Here is a 19,409-nt window from a genome sequence, read left to right as displayed (position 1 = left end):
TTTAAAACAGATTAAAATTGAGTGTTTACGTCAGGAAACGTTAAGCTAAAACCGTTTATTAACAGGAAAACTGCATTTATTGTCGCTGAGGCCTTCAAAAGCCTTATTACTCGCTTTAAATGGTTTTATAATCTCATTATTGATTTCAAGTTGAATTTTTTACATGTTTTGTTAAAACAGATTATAATTGAATGCTTACCTTGGGAAACGTGAAGCTAAAACTCTCTATTGACAAGAAAAGTCCATTTATTATCGCTGATGCCTTCAAAAGCCTTATTACTCGCTTCAAATGGTTTTATAATCTCATTATTGATTTCAAGTTGAATTTTTTACATTTTTTGTTAAAACAAATTATAATTGAATGCTTACCTTGGGAAACGTGAAGCTAAAACCCTCTATTGATGAGAAAAGTCCATTTACTGTCGCTCATGCCTACAAAAGCCTTATTACTTGCTTTAAATGGTTTTATAATCTCATTATTGATTTTAGATTGAGTTTTTTTATATTTTTATTTAAAATAGATTAAAATTGAGTGTTTACCTCAAGAAAACGTTACGCTAAAACCCTTCATTAACAGGAAAAATGCATTTATTGTCGCTAATGCCTTCGAAAGCCTTATTAGTCGCTTTAAATGGTTTTATAATCTCATTATTGATTTCAAGTTGAATATTTTATATTTTTTGTTAAAACAGATTATAATTGAATGCTTACCTTGGGAAACGTGAAGCTAAAACCCTCTATTAACAGGAAAAGTCCATTTATTGTCGCTCATGCCTTCAAAAGCCTTATTAGTCGCTTTAAAAGGTTTTATAATCTCATTATTGATTTCAAGTGGAATTTTTTACATTTTTTATTAAAACAGATTATAATTGAATGCTTACCTTGGGAAACGTAAAGCTAAAACCTTCTATTAACAGGAAAAGTCCATTTATTGTCGCTCATGCCTTCAAAAGCCTTATTACTCGCTTTAAATGCTTTTATAATCTCATTATTGATTTCAAGTTGAATTTTTTACATTTTTGGTTAAAACAGATTATAATTGAATGCTTACCTTGGGAAACGTGAAGCTAAAACTCTCTATTGACAAGAAAAGTCCATTTATTATCGTTGATGCCTTCAAAAGCCTTATTACTCGTTTTAAATGGTTTTATAATCTCATTATTGATTTCAAGTTGAATTTTTTACATTTTTTATTAAAACAGATTATAATTGAATGTTTACCTCGGGAAACGTGTTGCTAAAGCCTTCATTTGACATAAAAAGAGCATTCATAGTCACTCATGCCTTCAAAATCTTTATTACTTGCTTTCAATGGTTTTATAGTCTCATTATTGATTTCAAGTGGAATTTTTTTACATCTTTTGTTAAAACAGATTATAATTGAATGTTTGCCTTGGGAAACGTTAAGCTAAAACCCTCTATTAATAGAAAAAGTCCATTTATTGTCGCTCATGCCTTCAAAAGGCTTATTACACGCTTTAAATGGTTTCCTAATCTCATTATTGATTTTGAGTTGAATTTTTTTACATTTTTTTAAAAACTAATTATAATTGAATGTTGACCTCGAGAAACGTGGGGCTAAAGCCCTCATTTCACATAAAAAGAGCATTTATAGTCACTCATGCCTTCAAAATTCTTATTACTCGCTTTCAATGGTTTTATAGTCTCATTATTTATTTCAAGTTGAATTTTTTTACATTTTTAGTTGAAACAGTTTAAAATTGAATGCTTACCTCAGGAAACGTTTGGCTAAAACCCTCTATTAATAGGAAAAATGCATTTATTGTTGCCCATGCCTTCAAAAGCCTTATTACTCGCTTTAAGTGGTTTTATAATCTCATTATTGATTTCAAGTTGAATTTTTTACATTTTTTGTTAAAACAGATTATAATTGAATGCTTACCTTAAGAAACGTGAAGCTAAAACCCTCTATTGACGAGAAAAGTCCATTTATTGTCGCTCATGCCTTCAAAAGCCTTATTACTCGCTTTAAATGGTTTTATAATCTCATTATTGATTTCAAGTTGAATTTTTTACATTTTTTGTTAAAACAGATTATAATTGAATGCTTACCTTGGGAAACATAAAGCTAAAACTTTCTATAGACAAGAAAAGTCCATTTATTATCGCTGATGCCTTCAAAAGCCTTATTACTCGCTTTAAATGGTTTTATAATCTCATTATTGATTTCAAGTTGAATTTTTTACATATTTTATTAAAACAGATTATAATGGAATGCTTACCTCGGGAAACGTGAAGCTAAAACCCCTCTATTGACAAGAAAAGTCCATTTACTGTCGCTCATGCCTACAAAAGCCTTATAACTCGCTTTAAATGGTTTTATAATCTCATTATTGATTTTCAATTGAATTGTTTTATATTTTTATTTAAAACAGATTAAAATTGAGTGTTTACGTTAGGAAACGTTAAGCTAAAACCCTTTATTAACAGGAAAAATGCATTTATTGTCGCTCATGCCTTCAAAAGCCTTATTACTCGGTTTAAATGGTTTTATAATCTCATTATTGATTTCAAGTTGAATTTTTTACATAATTTATTAAAACAGATTATAATTGAATGCTTCCTTTGGGAAACGTGAAGCTAAAACCCTCTATTGACAAGAAAAGTCCATTTACTGTCGCTCATGCCTACAAAAGCCTTATTACTCGCTTTAAATGGTTTTATAATCTCATTATTGATTTTCAATTGAATTTTTTTATATTTTTATTTAAAACAGATTAAAATTGAGTGTTTACGTCAGGAAACGTTAAGCTAAAACCCTTTATTAACAGGAAAAATGCATTTATTGTCGCTCATGCCTTCAAAAGCCTTATTACTCGCTTTAAATGGTTTTATAATCTCATTATTGATTTCAAGTTGAATTTTTTACATGTTTTGTTAAAAACAGATTATAATTGAATGCTTACCTTGGGAAACGTGAAGCTAAAACTCTCTATTGATAAGAAAAGTCCATTTATTATCGCTAATGCCTTCAAAAGCCTTATTACTCGCTTTAAATTGTTTTATAATCTCATTATTGATTTCAAGTTGAATTTTTTACATTTTTTGTTAAAACAAATTATAATTGAATGCTTACCTTGGGAAACGTGAAGCTAAAACCCTCTATTGATGAGAAAAGTCTATTTACTGTCGCTCATGCCTACAAAAGCCTTATTACTCGCTTTAAATGGTTTTATAATCTCATTATTGATTTTAGATTGAGTTTTTTTATATTTTTATTTAAAATAGATTAAAATTGAGTGTTTACCTCAGGAAACGTTACGCTAAAACCCTTCATTAACAGGAAAAATGCATTTATTGTCGCTGATGCCTTCAAAAGCCTTATTAGTCGCTTTAAATGGTTTTATAATCTCATTATTGATTTCAAGTTGAATATTTTACATTTTTTGTTAAAACAGATTATAATCGAATGCTTACCTTGGGAAACGTGAAGCTAAAACCCTCTATTAACAGGAAAAGTCCATTTATTGTCGCTCATGCCTTCAAAAGCTTTATTAATCGCCTTAAATGGTTTTAAAATCTCATTATTGATGTCAAGTTGAATTTTTTACATTTTTTGTTAAAACAGATTATAATTGAATGCTTACCTTGGGAAACGTGAAGCTAAAACTCTCTATTGACAAGAAAAGGCCATTTATTATCGCTGATGCCTTCAAAAGCCTTATTACTCGCTTTAAATGGTTTTATAATCTCATTATTGATTTCAAAGTGAATTTTTTACATATTTTGTTAAAACAGATTATAATTGAATGCTTACCTTGGGAAACGTGAAGCTAAAACCCTCTATTGATGAGAAAAGTCCATTTACTGTCGCTCATGTCTACCAAAGCTTTATTACTCGCTTTAAATGGTTTTATAATCTCATTATTGATTTTAGATTGAATTTTTTTATATTTTTATTTAAAATAGATTAAAATTGAGTGTTTACCTCAGGAAACGTTAGGCTAAAACTCTTCATTAACAGGAAAAATGCATTTATTGTCGCTCATGCCTTCAAAAGCCTTATTAGTCGCTTTAAATGGTTTTATAATCTCATTATTGATTTCAAGTTGAATATTTTACATTTTTTGTTAAAACAGATTATAATTGAATGCTTACCTTGGGAAACGTGAAGCTAAAACCCTTTATTAACAGGAGAAGTCCATTTATTGTCGCTCATGCCTTCAAAAGCCTTATTACTCGCTTTAAATGCTTTTATAATCTCATTATTGATTTCAAGTTGAATTCTTTACATTTTTGTTAAAACAGATTATAATTGAATGCTTACCTTGGGAAACGAGAAGCTAAAACTCTCTATTGACAGGAAAAGTTCATTTATTATCGCTGATGCCTTCAAAAGCCTTATTACTCGCTTTAAATGGTTTTATAATCTCATTATTGATTTCAAAGTGAATTTTTTACATATTTTGTTAAAACAGATTATAATTGAATGCTTACCTTGGGAAACGTGAAGCTAAAACCCTCTATTGACAAGAAAAGTCCATTTACTGTCGCTCATGCCTACAAAAGCCTTATTACTCGCTTTAAATGGTTTTATAATCTCATTATTGATTTTCAATTGAATTTTTTTATATTTTTATTTAAAACAGAATAAAATTGAGTGTTTACGTCAGGAAACGTTAAGCTAAAACCCTTTATTAACAGGAAAAATGCATTTATTGTCGGTCATGCCTTCAAAAGCCTTATTACTCGCTTTAAATGGTTTTATAATCTCATTATTGATTTCAAGTTGAATATTTTACATTTTTTGTTAAAACAGATGATAATTGAATGCTTACCTTGGGAAACGTGAAGTTAAAACTCTCTATTGACAAAAAAAAGTCCATTTATTATCGCTCATGCCTTCAAAAGCCTTATTACTCGCTTTAAATGGTTTCATGATCTCATTATTGATTTTAAGTTGAATTTTTTAAAATTTTTTCTAAAACAGATTATAATTGAATGTTTACCTCGGGAAACGTGTTGCCAAAGCCTTCATTTGACATAAAAAGAGCATTCACAGTCACTCATGCCTTCAAAATCTTTATTACTTGCTTTCAATGGTTTTATAGTCTCATTATTGATTTCAAGTGGAATAGTTTTACATCTTTTGTTAAAACAGATTATAATTGAATGTTTACCTTGGGAAACGTTAAGCTAAAACCCTCTATTAATAGAAAAAGTCCATTTATTGTCGCTCATGCCTTCAAAAGGCTTATTACACGCTTTAAATGGTTTCCTAATCTCATTATTGATTTTGAGTTGAATTTTTTTACATTTTTTTAAAAACTAATTATAATTAAATGTTGACCTCGAGAAACGTGAGGCTAAAGCCCTCATTTGACATAAAAAGAGCATTTATAGTCACTCATGCCTTCAAATTTCTTATTACTCGCTTTCAATGGTTTTATAGTCTCATTATTTATTTCAAATTGAATTTTTTTACATTTTTAGTTGAAACAGTTTAAAATTGAATGTTTACCTCAGGAAACGTTTGGCTAAAACCCTCTATTAATAGGAAAAATGCATTTATTGTTGCCAATGCCTTCAAAAGCCTTATTACTCGCTTTAAGTGGTTTTATAATCTCATTATTGATTTCAAGTTGAATTTTTTACATTTTTTGTTAAAACAGATTATAATTGAATGCTTACCTTAAGAAACGTGAAGCTAAAACCCTCTATTGACGAGAAAAGTCCATTTATTGTCGCTCATGCCTTCAAAAGCCTTATTACTCGCTTTAAATGGTTTTATAATCTCATTATTGATTTTCAATTGAATTTTTTTATATTTTTATTTAAAACAGATTAAAATTGAGTGTTTACGTCAGGAAACGTTAAGCTAAAACCCTTTATTAACAGGAAAAATGCATTTATTGTCGCTCATGCCTTCAAAAGCCTTATTACTCGTTTTAAATGGTTTTATAATCTCATTATTGATTTCAAGTTGAACTTTTTACATGTTTTGTTCAAACAGATTATAATTGAATGCTTACCTTGGGAAACGTGAAGCTAAAACTCTCTATTGACAAGAAAAGTCCATTTATTATCGCTGATGCCTTCAAAAGCCTTATTACTCGCTTTAAATGGTTTTATAATCTCATCATTGATTTCAAGTTGAATTTTTTACATTTTTTGTTAAAACAAATTATAATTGAATGCTTACCTTGGGAAACGTGAGGCTAAAACCCTCTATTGACAAGAAAAGTCCATTTACTGTCGCTCATGCCTACAAAAGCCTTATTACTCGCTTTAAATGGTTTTATAATCTCATTATTGATTTTAGATTGAGTTTTTTATATTTTTATTTAAAATAGATTAAAATTGAGTGTTTACCTCAGGAAAAGTTACGCTAAAACCCTTCATTAACAGGGAAAATTCATTTTATTGTCGCTCATGCCTTCAAAAGCCTTATTAGTCGCTTTAAATGGTTTTATAATCTCATTATTGATTTCAAGTTGAATATTTTACATTTTTTGTTAAAACAGATTATAATTGAATGCTTACCTTGGGAAACGTGAAGCTAAAACCCTCTATTAACAGGAAAAGTCCATTTGTTGTCGCTCATGCCTTCAAAAGCCTTATTAGTCGCTTTAAATGGTTTTTTAATCTCATTATTGATTTCAAGTTGAATTTTTTACCTTTTTTGTTAAAACAGATTATAATTGAATGCTTACCTTGGGAAACGTGAAGCTAAAACTCTCTATTGACAAGAAAAGTCCATTTATTATCGCTGATGCCTTCAAAAGCCTTATTACTCGCTTTAAATGGTTTTTTAATCTCATTATTGATTTCAAAGTGAATTTTTTACATATTTTGTTAAAACAGATTATAATTGAATGCTTACCTTGTGAAACGTGAAGCTAAAACCCTCTATTGATGAGAAAACTCCATTTACTGTCGCTCATGCCTACCAAAGCCTTATTACTCGCTTTAAATGGTTTTATAATCACATTATTGATTTTAGATTGAGTTTTTTTATATTTTTATTTAAAATAGATTAAAATTCAGTGTTTACCTCAGGAAACGTTAGGCTAAAACCCTTCATTAACAGGAAAAATGCATTTATTGTCGCTCATGCCTTCAAAAGCCTTATTAGTCGCTTTAAATGGTTTTATAATCTCATTATTGATTTCAAGTTGAATATTTTACATTTTTTGTTAAAACAGATTATAATTGAATGCTTACCTTGAGAAACGTGAAGCTAAAACCCTCTATTAACAGGAGAAGTCCATTTAATGTCGTTCATGCCTTTAAAAGCCTTATTACTCGCTTTAAATGCTTTTATAATCTCATTATTGATTTCAAGTTGAATTCTTTACATTTTTTGTTAAAACAGATTATAATTGAATGCTTACCTTGGGAAACGTGAAGCTAAAACTCTCTATTGACAAGAAAAGTCCATTTATTATCGCTGATGCCTTCAAAAGCCTTATTACTCGCTTTAAATGGTTTTATAATCTCATTATTGATTTGAAAGTGAATTTTTTACATATTTTGTTAAAACAGATTATAATTGAATGCTTACCTTGGGAAACGTGAAGCTAAAACCCTCTATTGACAAGAAAAGTCCATTTATTGTCGCTCATGGCTACAAAAGCCTTATTACTCGCTTTAAATGGTTTTATAATCTCATTATTGATTTTCAATTGAATTTTTTTATATTTTTATTTAAAACAGAATAAAATTGAGTGTTTACGTCAGGAAACGTTAAGCTAAAACCCTTTATTAACAGGAAAAATGCATTTATTGTCGGTCATGCCTTGAAAAGCCTTATTACTCGCTTTAAATGGTTTTATAATCTCATTATTGATTTCAAGTTGAATATTTTACATTTTTTGTTAAAACAGATTATAATTGAATGCTTACCTTGGGAAACGTGAGGTTAAAACTCTCTATTGACAAAAAAAAGTCCATATATTATCGCTCATGCCTTCAAAAGCCTTATTACTCGCTTTAAATGGTTTCATGATCTCATTATTGATTTTAAGTTGAATTTTTAAAAAAATTTTTTAAAACAGATTATAATTGAATATTTACCTCGGGAAACGTGTTGCCAAAGCCTTCATTTGACATAAAAAGAGTATTCACAGTCACTCATGCCTTCAAAATATTTATTACTTACTTTCAATGGTTTTATAGTCTCATTATTGATTTCAAGTGGAATATTTTTACATCTTTTGTTAAAACAGATTATAATTGAATGTTTACCTTGGGAAACGTTAAGCTAAAACCCTCTATTAATAGAAAAAGTCCATTTATTATCGCTCATGCCTTCAAAAGGCTTATTACACGCTTTAAATGGTTTCCTAATCTCATTATTGATTTTGAGTTGAATTTTTTTACATTTTTTTAAAAACTAATTATAATTGAATGTTGACCTCGAGAAACGTGGGGCTAAAGCCCTCATTTGACATAAAAAGAGCATTTATAGTCACTCATGCCTTCAAATTTCTTATTACTCGCTTTCAATGGTTTTATAGTCTCATTATTTTTTTCAAATTGAATTTTTTTACATTTTTAGTTGAAACAGTTTAAAATTGAATGTTTACCTCAGGAAACGTTTGGCTAAAACCCTCTATTAATAGGAAAAATGCATTTATTGTTGCCCATGCCTTCAAAAGCCTTACTACTCGATTTAAGTGGTTTTATAATCTCATTATTGATTTCAAGTTGAATTTTTTACATTTTTTGTTAAAACAGATTATAATTGAATGCTTACCTTAAGAAACGTGAAGCTAAAACCCTCTATTGACGAGAAAAGTCCATTTATTGTCGCTCATGCCTTCAAAAGCCTTATTACTCGCTTCAAATGGTTTTATAATCTCATTATTGATTTCAAGTTGAATTTTTTACATTTTTTGTTAAAACAGGTTATAATTGAATGCTTACCTTGGGAAACATGAAGCTAAAACTTTCTATTGACAAGAAAAGTCCATTTATTATCGCTGATGCCTTCAAAAGCCTTATTACTCGCTTTAAATGGTTTTATAATCTCATTATTGATTTCAAGTTGAATTTTTTACATAGTTTATTAAAACAGATTATAATTGAATGCTTACCTTGGGAAACGTGAAGCTAAAACCCTCTATTGATGAGAAAAGTCCATTTACTGTCGCTCATGCCTACAAAAGCCTTATTACTCGCTTTAAATGGTTTTATAACCTCATTATTGATTTTAGATTGAGTTTTTTTATATTTTTATTTAAAATAGATTAAAATTGAGTGTTTACCTCAAGAAACGTTAGGCTAAAACCCTTCATTAACAGGGAAAATGCATTTATTGTCGCTCATCCCTTCAAAAGCCTTATTAGTCGCTTTAAATGGTTTTATAATCTCATTATTGATTTCAAGTTGAATATTTCACATTTTTTGTTAAAACAGATTATAATTGAATGCTTACCTTGGGAAACGTGAACCTAAAAACCTCTATTAACAGGAGAAGTCCATTTATTGTCGCTCATGCCTTCAAAAGCCTTATTACTCGCTTTAAATGCTTTTATAATCTCATTATTGATTTCTAGTTGAATTCTTTACATTTTTTGTTAAAACAGATTATAATTGAATGCTTACCTTGGGAAACGTGAAGCTAAAACTCTCTATTGACAAGAAAAGTCCATTTATTATCGCTGATGCCTTCAAAAGCCTTATTACTCGCTTTAAATGGTTTTATAATCTCATTATTGATTTCAAGTTGAATTTTTTACATTTTTTGTTAAAACAGATTATAATTGAATGCTTACCTTGGGAAACGTGTAGCTAAAACCCTATATTGACAAGAAAAGTCCATTTACTGTCGCTCATGCCTACAAAAGCCTCATTACTCGCTTTAAATGGTTTTATAATCTCATTATTGATTTTAAATTAAATTTTTTTATATTTTTATTTAAAACAGATTAAAATTTAGTGTTGACCTCAAGAAACGTTAGGCTAAAACCCTTTATTAAAAGGAAAAATGCATTTATTGTCGCTCATGCCTTCGAAATCCTTATTACTCGCTTTAAGCGGTTTTATAATCTCATTATTGATTTCAAGTTGAATTTTTTACATTTTTTGTTAAAACAGGTTATAATTGAATGCTTACCATGGGAAACGTGAAGCTAAAACTCTCTATTGACAAGAAAAGTCCATTTATTATCGCTGATGCCTTCAAAAGCCTTATTACTCACTTTAAATGGTTTTATAATCTCATTATTGATTTCAAGTTGAATTTTTTACATTTTTTGTTAAAACAGATTATAATTGAATGCTTACCTTAAGAAACGTGAACCTAAAACCCTCTATTGACGGGAAAAGTCCATTTATTGTCGCTCATGCCTTCAAAAGCCTTATTACTCGCTTTAAATGGTTTTATAATCTCATTATTGATTTCAAGTTGAATTTTTTACATTTTTTGTTAAAACAGATTATAATTGAATGCTTACCTTGGGAAACATGAAGCTAAAACTTTCTATTAACAAGAAAAGTCCATTTATTATCGCTGATGCCTTCAAAAGCCTTATTACTCGCTTTAAATGGTTTTATAATCTCATTATTGATTTCAAGTTGAATTTTTTACATATTTTATTAAAACAGATTATAATCGAATGCTTACCTTGGGAAACGTGAAGCTAAAACCCTCTATTGACAAGAAAAGTCCATTTACTGTTGCTCATGCCTACAAAAGCGTTATTACTCGCTTTAAATGGTTTTATAATCTCATTATTGATTTTCAATTGATCTTTTTTATATTTTTATTTAAATCAGATTAAAATTGAGTGTTTACGTCAGGAAACGTTAAGCTAAAACCCTTTATTAACAGGAAAAATGCATTTATTGTCGCTGATGCCTTCAAAAGCCTTATTACTCGCTTTAAATGGTTTTATAATCTCATTAATGATTTCAATTTGAATTTTTTACATTTTTTGTTAAAACAGAGTATAATTGAATGCTTACGTTGGGAAACGTGAGGTTAAAACTCTCAATTGACAAAAAAAGTCCATTTATTATCGCTCATGCCTTCAAAAGCCTCATTACTCGCTTTAAATGGTTTCATGATCTCATTATTGATTTTAAGTTGAATTTTTTGAAATAGATTATAATTGAATGTTTACCTCGAAAAACGTGTTGCTAAAGCCTTCATTTGACATAAAAAGTACATTCATAGTCACTCATGCCTTCAAAATCTTTATTACTTGCTTTCAATGGTTTTATAGTCTCATTATTGATTTCAAGTGGAATTGTTTTACATCTTTTGTTAAAACAGATTATAATTGAATGTTTACCTTGGGAAACGTTAAGCTAAAACCCTATATTAATAGAAAAAGTCCATTTATTGTCGCTCATGCCTTCAAAAGGCTTATTACACGCTTTAAATGGTTTCCTAATCTCATTATTGATTTTGAGTTGAATTTTTTTACATTTTTTTAAAAACTAATTATAATTGAATATTGACCTCGAGAAACGTGGGGCTAAAGCCCTCATTTGACATAAAAAGAGCATTTATAGTCACTCATGCCTTCAAAATTGTTATTACTCGCTTTCAATGGTTTTATAGTCTCATTATTTATTTCAAGTTGAATTTTTTTACATTTTTAGCTGAAACAGTTTAAAATTGAATGTTTACCTCAGGAAACGTTTGGCTAAAACCCTCTATTAATAGGAAAAATGCATTTATTGTTGCCCATGCCTTCAAAAGCCTTATTACTCGCTTTAATTGGCTTTATAATCTCATTATTGATTTCAAGTTGAATTTTTTACATTTTTTGTTAAAACAGATTATAATTGAATGCTTACCATGGGAAACGTGAAGCTAAAACTCTCTATTGACAAGAAAAGTCCATTTATTATCGCTGATGCCTTCAAAAGCCTTATTACTCACTTTAAATGGTTTTATAATCTCATTATTGATTTCAAGTTGAATTTTTTACATATTTTATTAAAACAGATTATAATCGAATGCTTACCTTGGGAAACGTGAAGCTAAAACCCTCTATTGACAAGAAAAGTCCATTTCCTGACGCTCATGCCTACAAAAGCCTTATTACTCGCTTTAAATGGTTTTATAATCTCATTATTGATTTTCAATTGAATTGTTTTATATTTTTATTTAAAACAGATTAAAATTGAGTGTTTACGTCAGGAAACGTTAAGCTAAAACCCTTTATTAACAGGAAAAATGCATTTAGTGTCGCTCATGCCTTCAAAAGCCTTATTACTCGCTTTAAATGGTTTTATAATCTCATTATTGATTTCAAGTTGAATTTTTTAAATTTTTTGTTAAAACAGATTATAATTGAATGCTTACCATGGGAAACGTGAAGCTAAAACTCTCTATTGACAAGAAAAGTCCATTTATTATCGCCGATGCCTTCAAAAGCCTTATTACTCACTTTAAATGGTTTTATAATCTCATTATTGATTTCAAGTTGAATTTTTTATATTTTTTGTTAAAACAAATTATAATTGAATGCTTACCTTAAGAAACGCGAAGCTAAAATCCTCTATTGACGAGAAAAGTCCATTTACTGTCGCTCATGCCTACAAAAGCCTTATTACTCGCTGTAAATGGTTTTATAATCTCATTATTGATTTTAAATTGAATTTTTTATATTTTTATTTAAAACAGATTAAAATTTAGTGTTTACCTCAGGAAACGTTAGGCTAAAACCCTTTATTAAAAGGAAAAATGCATTTATTGTCGCTCATGCCTTCGAAAGCCTTATTACTCGCTTTAAGTGGTTTTATAATCTCATTATTGATTTCAAGCTGAATTTTTTACATTTTTTGTTAAAACAGATTATAATTGAATGCTTACCATGGGAAACGTGAAGCTAAAACTCTCTATTGACAAGAAAAGTCCATTTATTATCGCTGATGCCTTCAAAAGCCATATTACTCACTTTAAATGGTTTTATAATCTCATTATTGATTTCAAGTTGAATTTTTTACATTTTTTGTTAAAACAGATTATAATTGAATGCTTACCTTAAGAAACGTGAAGCTAAAACCCTCTATTGACGAGAAAAGTCCATTTATTGTCGCTCATGCCTTCAAAAGCCTTAGTACTCGCTTTAAATGGTTTTATAATCTCATTATTGATTTCAAGTTGAATTTTTTACATTTTTTGTTAAAACAGATTATAATTGAATGCTTATCTTGGGAAACATGAAGCTAAAACTTTCTATTAACAAGAAAAGTCCATTTATTATCGCTGATGCCTTCAAAAGCCTTATTACTCGCTTTAAATGGTTTTATAATCTAATTATTGATTTCAAGTTGAATTTTTTACATATTTTATTAAAACAGATTATAATGGAATGCTTACCTTGGGAAACGTGAAGCTAAAACCCTCTATTGACAAGAAAAGTCCATTTATTGTCGCTCATGCCTCCAAAAGCCTTATTACTCACTTTAAATGGTTTTATAATCTCATTATTGATTTTCAATTGAATTTTTTCATGTTTTTATTTAAAACAGATTAAAATTGAGTGTTTACGTCAGGAAACGTTAGGCTAAAACTCTTTATTAACAGGAAAAATGCATTTAGTGTCGCTCATGCCTTCAAAAGCCTTATTACTCGCTTTAAATGGTTTTATAATCTCATTATTGATTTCAAGTTGAATTTTTTAGATTTTTTGTTAAAACAGATTATAATTGAATGCTTACCTTGGGAAACGTGAATCTAAAACTCTCTATTGACAAGAAAAGTCCATTTTATATCGCTGATGCCTTCAAAAGCCTTATTACTCGCTTTAAATGGTTTTATAATCTTATTATTGATTTTAGTTTGAGTTTTTTTATATTTTTATTTAAAATAGATTAAAATTGAGTGTTTACCTCAGGAAACGTTAGGCTAAAACCCTTTATTAACAGGAAAAATGCATTTATTGTCGCTCAAGCCTTCAAAAGCCTTATTACTCGCTTTAAATGGTTTTATAATCTCATTATTGGTTTCAAGTTGAATTTTTTACATTTTTTGTCAAAACAGATTATAATTGAATGCTTACCTTGGGAAACGTGAAGCTAAAACCCTCTATTGATAAGAAAAGTCCATTTACTGTCGCTCATGCCTACAAAAGCCTTATTACTCGCTTTAAATGGTTTTATAATCTTATTATTGATTTTAGATTGAGTTTTTTTATATTTTTATTTAAAATAGATTAAAATTGAGAGGTTACCTCAGGAAACGTTAGGCTAAAACCCTTTATTAACAGGAAAAATGCATTTATTGTCGCTCAAGCCTTCAAAAGCCTTATTACTCGCTTTAAATGGTTTTATAATCTCATTATTGGTTTCAAGTTGAATTTTTTACATTTTTTGTTAAAACAGATTATAATTGAATGCTTACCTTGGGAAACGTGTGGTTAAAACTCTCTATTGACGAAAAAAATTCCATTTACTATCGCTCATGCCTTCAAAAGCCTTATTACTCGCTTTAAATGGTTTCATGATCTCATTATTGATTTTAAGTTGAATTTTTTTAAATATTTTTTAAAATAGATTATAATTGAATGTTTACCTCGGAAAACGTGTTGCTAAAGCCTTCAGTTGACATAAAAAGTGCATTCATAGTCACTCATGCCTTCAAAATCTTTATTACTTGCTTTCAATGGTTTTATAGTCTCATTATTGATTTCAAGTGGAATTTTTTTACATCTTTTGTTAAAACAGATTATAATTGAATGTTTACCTTGGGAAACGTTAAGCTAAAACCCTATATTAATAGAAAAAGTCCATTTATTGTCGCTCATGCCTTCAAAAGGCTTATTACACGCTTTAAATGGTTTCCTAATCTCATTATTGATTTTGAGTTGAATTTTTTTACATTTTTTTAAAAACTAATTATAATTGAATGTTGACCTCGAGAAACGTGGGGCTAAAGCCCTCATTTCACATAAAAAGAGCATTTATAGTCACTCATGCCTTCAAAATTGTTATTACTCGCTTTCAATGGTTTTATAGTCTCATTATTTATTTCAAGTTGAATTTTTTTACATTTTTAGTTGAAACAGTTTAAAATTGAATGTTTACCTCAGGAAACGTTTGGCTAAAACCCTCTATTAATAGGAAAAATGCATTTATTGTTGCCCATGCCTTCAAAAGCCTTATTACTCGCTTTAAGTGGTTTTATAATCTCATTATTGATTTCAAGTTGAATTTTTTACATTTTTTGTTAAAACAGATTATAATTGAATGCTTACCATGGGAAACGTGAAGCTAAAACTCTCTATTGACAAGAAAAGTCCATTTATTATCTCTGATGCCTTCAAAAGCCTTATTACTCACTTTAAATGGTTTTATAATCTCATTATTGATTTCAAGTTGAATTTTTTACATTTTTTGTTAAAACAGATTATAATTGAATGCTTACCTTAAGAAACGTGAAGCTAAAACCTTCTATTGACGAGAAAAGTCCATTTATTGTCGCTCATGCCTTCAAAAGCCTTATTACTCGCTTTAAATGGTTTTATAATCTCATTATTGATTTCAAGTTGAATTTTTTACATTTTTTGTTAAAACAGATTATAATCGAATGCTTACCTTGGGAAACGTGAAGCTAAAACCCTCTATTGACAAGAAAAGTCCATTTACTGTCGCTCATGCCTACAAAAGCCTTATTACTCGCTTTAAATGGTTTTATAATCTCATTATTGATTTTAAATTGAATTTTTTTATATTTTTATTTAAAACAGATTAAAATTTAGTGTTTACCTCAGGAAACGTTAGCCTAAAACCCTTTATTAAAAGGAAAAATGCATTTATTGTCGCTCATGCCTTCGAAAGCCTTATTACTCGCTTTAAGTGGTTTTATAATATCATTATTGATTTCGAGTTGAATTTTTTACATTTTTTGTTAAAACAGATTATAATTGAATGCTTACCATGGGAAACGTGAAGCTAAAACTCTCTATTGACAAGAAAAGTCTATTTATTATCGCTGATGTCTTCAAAAGCGTTATTACTCACTTTAAATGGTTTTATAATCTCATTATTGATTTCAAGTTGAATTTTTTACATTTTTTGTTAAAACAGATTATAATTGAATGCTTACCTTAAGAAACGTGAACCTAAAACCCTCTATTGACGAGAAAAGTCCATTTATTGTCGCTCATGCCTTCAAAAGCCTTATTACTCGCTTTAAATGGTTTTATAATCTCATTATTGATTTCAAGTTGAATTTTTTACATTTTTTGTTAAAACAAATTATAATTGAATGCTTACCTTGGGAAACGTGACGCTAAAACCCTCTATTGATAAGAAAAGTCCATTTACTGTCGCTCATGCCTACAAAAGCCTTATTACTCGCTTTAAATGGTTTTATAATCTTATTATTGATTTTAGATTGAGTTTTTTTATATTTTTATTTAAAATAGATTAAAATTGAGTGTTTACCTCAGGAAACGTTAGGCTAAAACCCTTTATTAACAGGAAAAATGCATTTATTGTCGCTCAAGCCTTCAAAAGCCTTATTATTCGCTTTAAATGGTTTTATAATCTCATTATTGGTTTCAAGTTGAATTTTTTACTTTTTTTGTTAAAACAGATTATAATTGAATGCTTACCTTGGGAAACGTGAGGTTAAAACTCTCAATTGACAAAAAAAATTCCATTTATTATCGCTCATGCCTTCAAAAGCCTTATTACTCGCTTTAAATGGTTTCATGATCTCATTATTGATTTTAAGTTGAATTTTTTTAAATTTCTTTTAAAATAGATTATAATTGAATGTTTACCTCGAAAAACGTGTTGCTAAAGCCTTCATTTGACATAAAAAGTGCATTCATAGTCACTTATGCCTTCAAAATCTTTATTACTTGCTTTCAATGGTTTTATAGTCTCATTATTGATTTCAAGTGGAATTTTTTTGCATCTTTTGCTAAAACAGATTATAATTGAATGTTTACCTTGGGAAACGTTAAGCTAAAACCCTATATTAATAGAAAAAGTCCATTTATTGTCGCTCATGCCTTCAAAAGGCTTATTACACGCTTTACATGGTTTCCTAATCTCATTATTGATTTTGAGTTGAATTTTTTCACATTTTTTTAAAAACTAATTATAATTGAATGTTGACCTCGAGAAACGTGGGGCTAAAGCCCTCATTTTACATAAAAAGAGCATTTGTAGTCACTCATGCCTTCAAAATTGTTATCACTCGCTTTCAATGGTTTTATAGTCTCATTATTTATTTCAAGTTGAATTTTTTTACATTTTTAGTTGAAACAGTTTAAAATTGAATGTTTACCTCAGGAAACGTTTGGCTAAAACCCTCTATTAATAGGAAAAATGCATTTATTGTTGCCCATGCCTTCAAAAGCCTTATTACTCACTTTAAGTGGTTTTATAATCTCATTATTGATTTCAAGTCGAATTTTTTACATTTTTTGTTAAAACAGATTATAATTGAATGCTTACCATGGGAAACGTGAAGCTAAAACTCTCTATTGACAAGAAAAGTCCATTTATTATCGGTGATGCCTTCAAAAGCCTTATTACTCACTTTAAATGGTTTTATAATCTCATTATTGATTTCAAGTTGAATTTTTTACATTTTTTGTTAAACAGATTATAATTGAATGCTTACCTTAAGAAACGTGAAGCTAAAACCCTCTATTGACGAGAAAAGTCCATTTATTGTCGCTCATGCCTTCAAAAGCCTTATTACTCGCTTTAAATGGTTTTATAATCTCATTATTGATTTCAAGTTGAATTTTTTACATTTTTTGTTAAAACTTATTATAATTGAATGCTTATCTTGGGAAACATGAAGCTAAAACTTTCTATTAACAAGAAAAGTCCATTTATTATCGCTGATGCCTTCAAAAGCCTTATTACTCGCTTTAAATGGTTTTATAATCTCATTATTGATTTCAAGTTGAATATTTTACATATTTTATTAAAACATATTATAATCGAATGCTTACCTTGGGAAACGTGAAGCTAAAACCCTCTATTGACAAGAAAAGTCCATTTATTGTCGCTCATGCCTCCAAAAGCCTTATTACTCGCTTTAAATGGTTTTATAATCTCATTATTGATTTTCAATTGAATTTTTTTATATTTTTATTTAAAACAGATTAAAATTGAGTGTTTATGTCAGGAAACGTTAGGCTAAAACTCTTTATTAACAGGAAAAATGCATTTAGTGTCGCTCATGCCTTCAAAAGCCTTATTACTCGCTTTAAATGGTTTTATAATCTCATTATTGATTTCAAGTTGAATTTTTTACATTTTTTGTTAAAACAGATTATAATTGAATGCTTACCTTGGGAAACGTGAATCTAAAACTCTCTATTGACAAGAAAAGTCCATTTATTATCGCTGATGCCTTCAAAAGCCTTATTACTCGCTTTAAATGGTTTTATAATCTTATTATTGATTTTAGATTGAGTTTTTTTATATTTTTATTTAAAATAGATTAAAATTGAGTGTTTACCTCAGGAAACGTTAGGCTAAAACCCTTTATTAACAGGAAAAATGCATTTATTGTCGCTCAAGCCTTCAAAAGCCTTATTACTCGCTTTAAATGGTTTTATAATCTCATTATTGGTTTCAAGTTGAATTTTTTACATTTTTTGTTAAAACAGATTATAATTGAATGCTTACCTTGGGAAACGTGAAGCTAAAACCCTCTATTGATAAGAAAAGTCCATTTACTGTCACTCATGCCTACAAAAGCCTTATTACTCGCTTTAAATGGTTTTATAATCTTATTATTGATTTTAGATTGAGTTTTTTTATATTTTTATTTAAAATAGAGTAAAATTGAGTGTTTACCTCAGGAAACGTTAGGCTAAAACCCTTTATTAACAGGAAAAATGCATTTATTGTCGCTCAAGCCTTCAAAAGCCTTATTACTCGCTTTAAATGGTTTTATAATCTCATTATTGGTTTCAAGTTGAATTTTTTACATTTTTTGTTAAAACAGATTATAATTGAATGCTTACCTTGGGAAACGTGAGGTTAAAACTCTCTATTGACGAAAAAAATTCCATTTATTATCGCTCATGCCTTCAAAAGCCTTATTACTCGCTTTAAATGGTTTCATGATCTCATTATTGATTTTAAGTTGAATTTTTTTAAATTTTTTTTAAAATAGATTGTAATTGAAAGTTTACCTCGAAAAACGTGTTGCTAAAGCCTTCATTTGACATAAAAAGTGCATTCATAGTCACTCATGCCTTCAAAATCTTTATTACTTGCTTTCAATGGTTTTATAGTCTCATTATTTATTTCAAGTTGAATTTTTTTACATCTTTTGTTAAAACAGATTATAATTGAATGCTTACCTTGGGAAACGTGAAGCTAAAACCCTCTATTGATAAGAAAAGTCCATTTACTGTCACTCATGCCTACAAAAGCCTTATTACTCGCTTTAAATGGTTTTATAATCTTATTATTGATTTTAGATTGAGTTTTTTTATATTTTT

This window comes from Theobroma cacao, chromosome 2 (assembly GCF_053813885.1).
Source record: "Theobroma cacao isolate CCN51 chromosome 2, ASM5381388v1, whole genome shotgun sequence".
In the NCBI taxonomy this organism is placed as follows: domain Eukaryota; kingdom Viridiplantae; phylum Streptophyta; class Magnoliopsida; order Malvales; family Malvaceae; genus Theobroma; species Theobroma cacao.
This window is presented reverse-complemented; position numbering follows the sequence as displayed.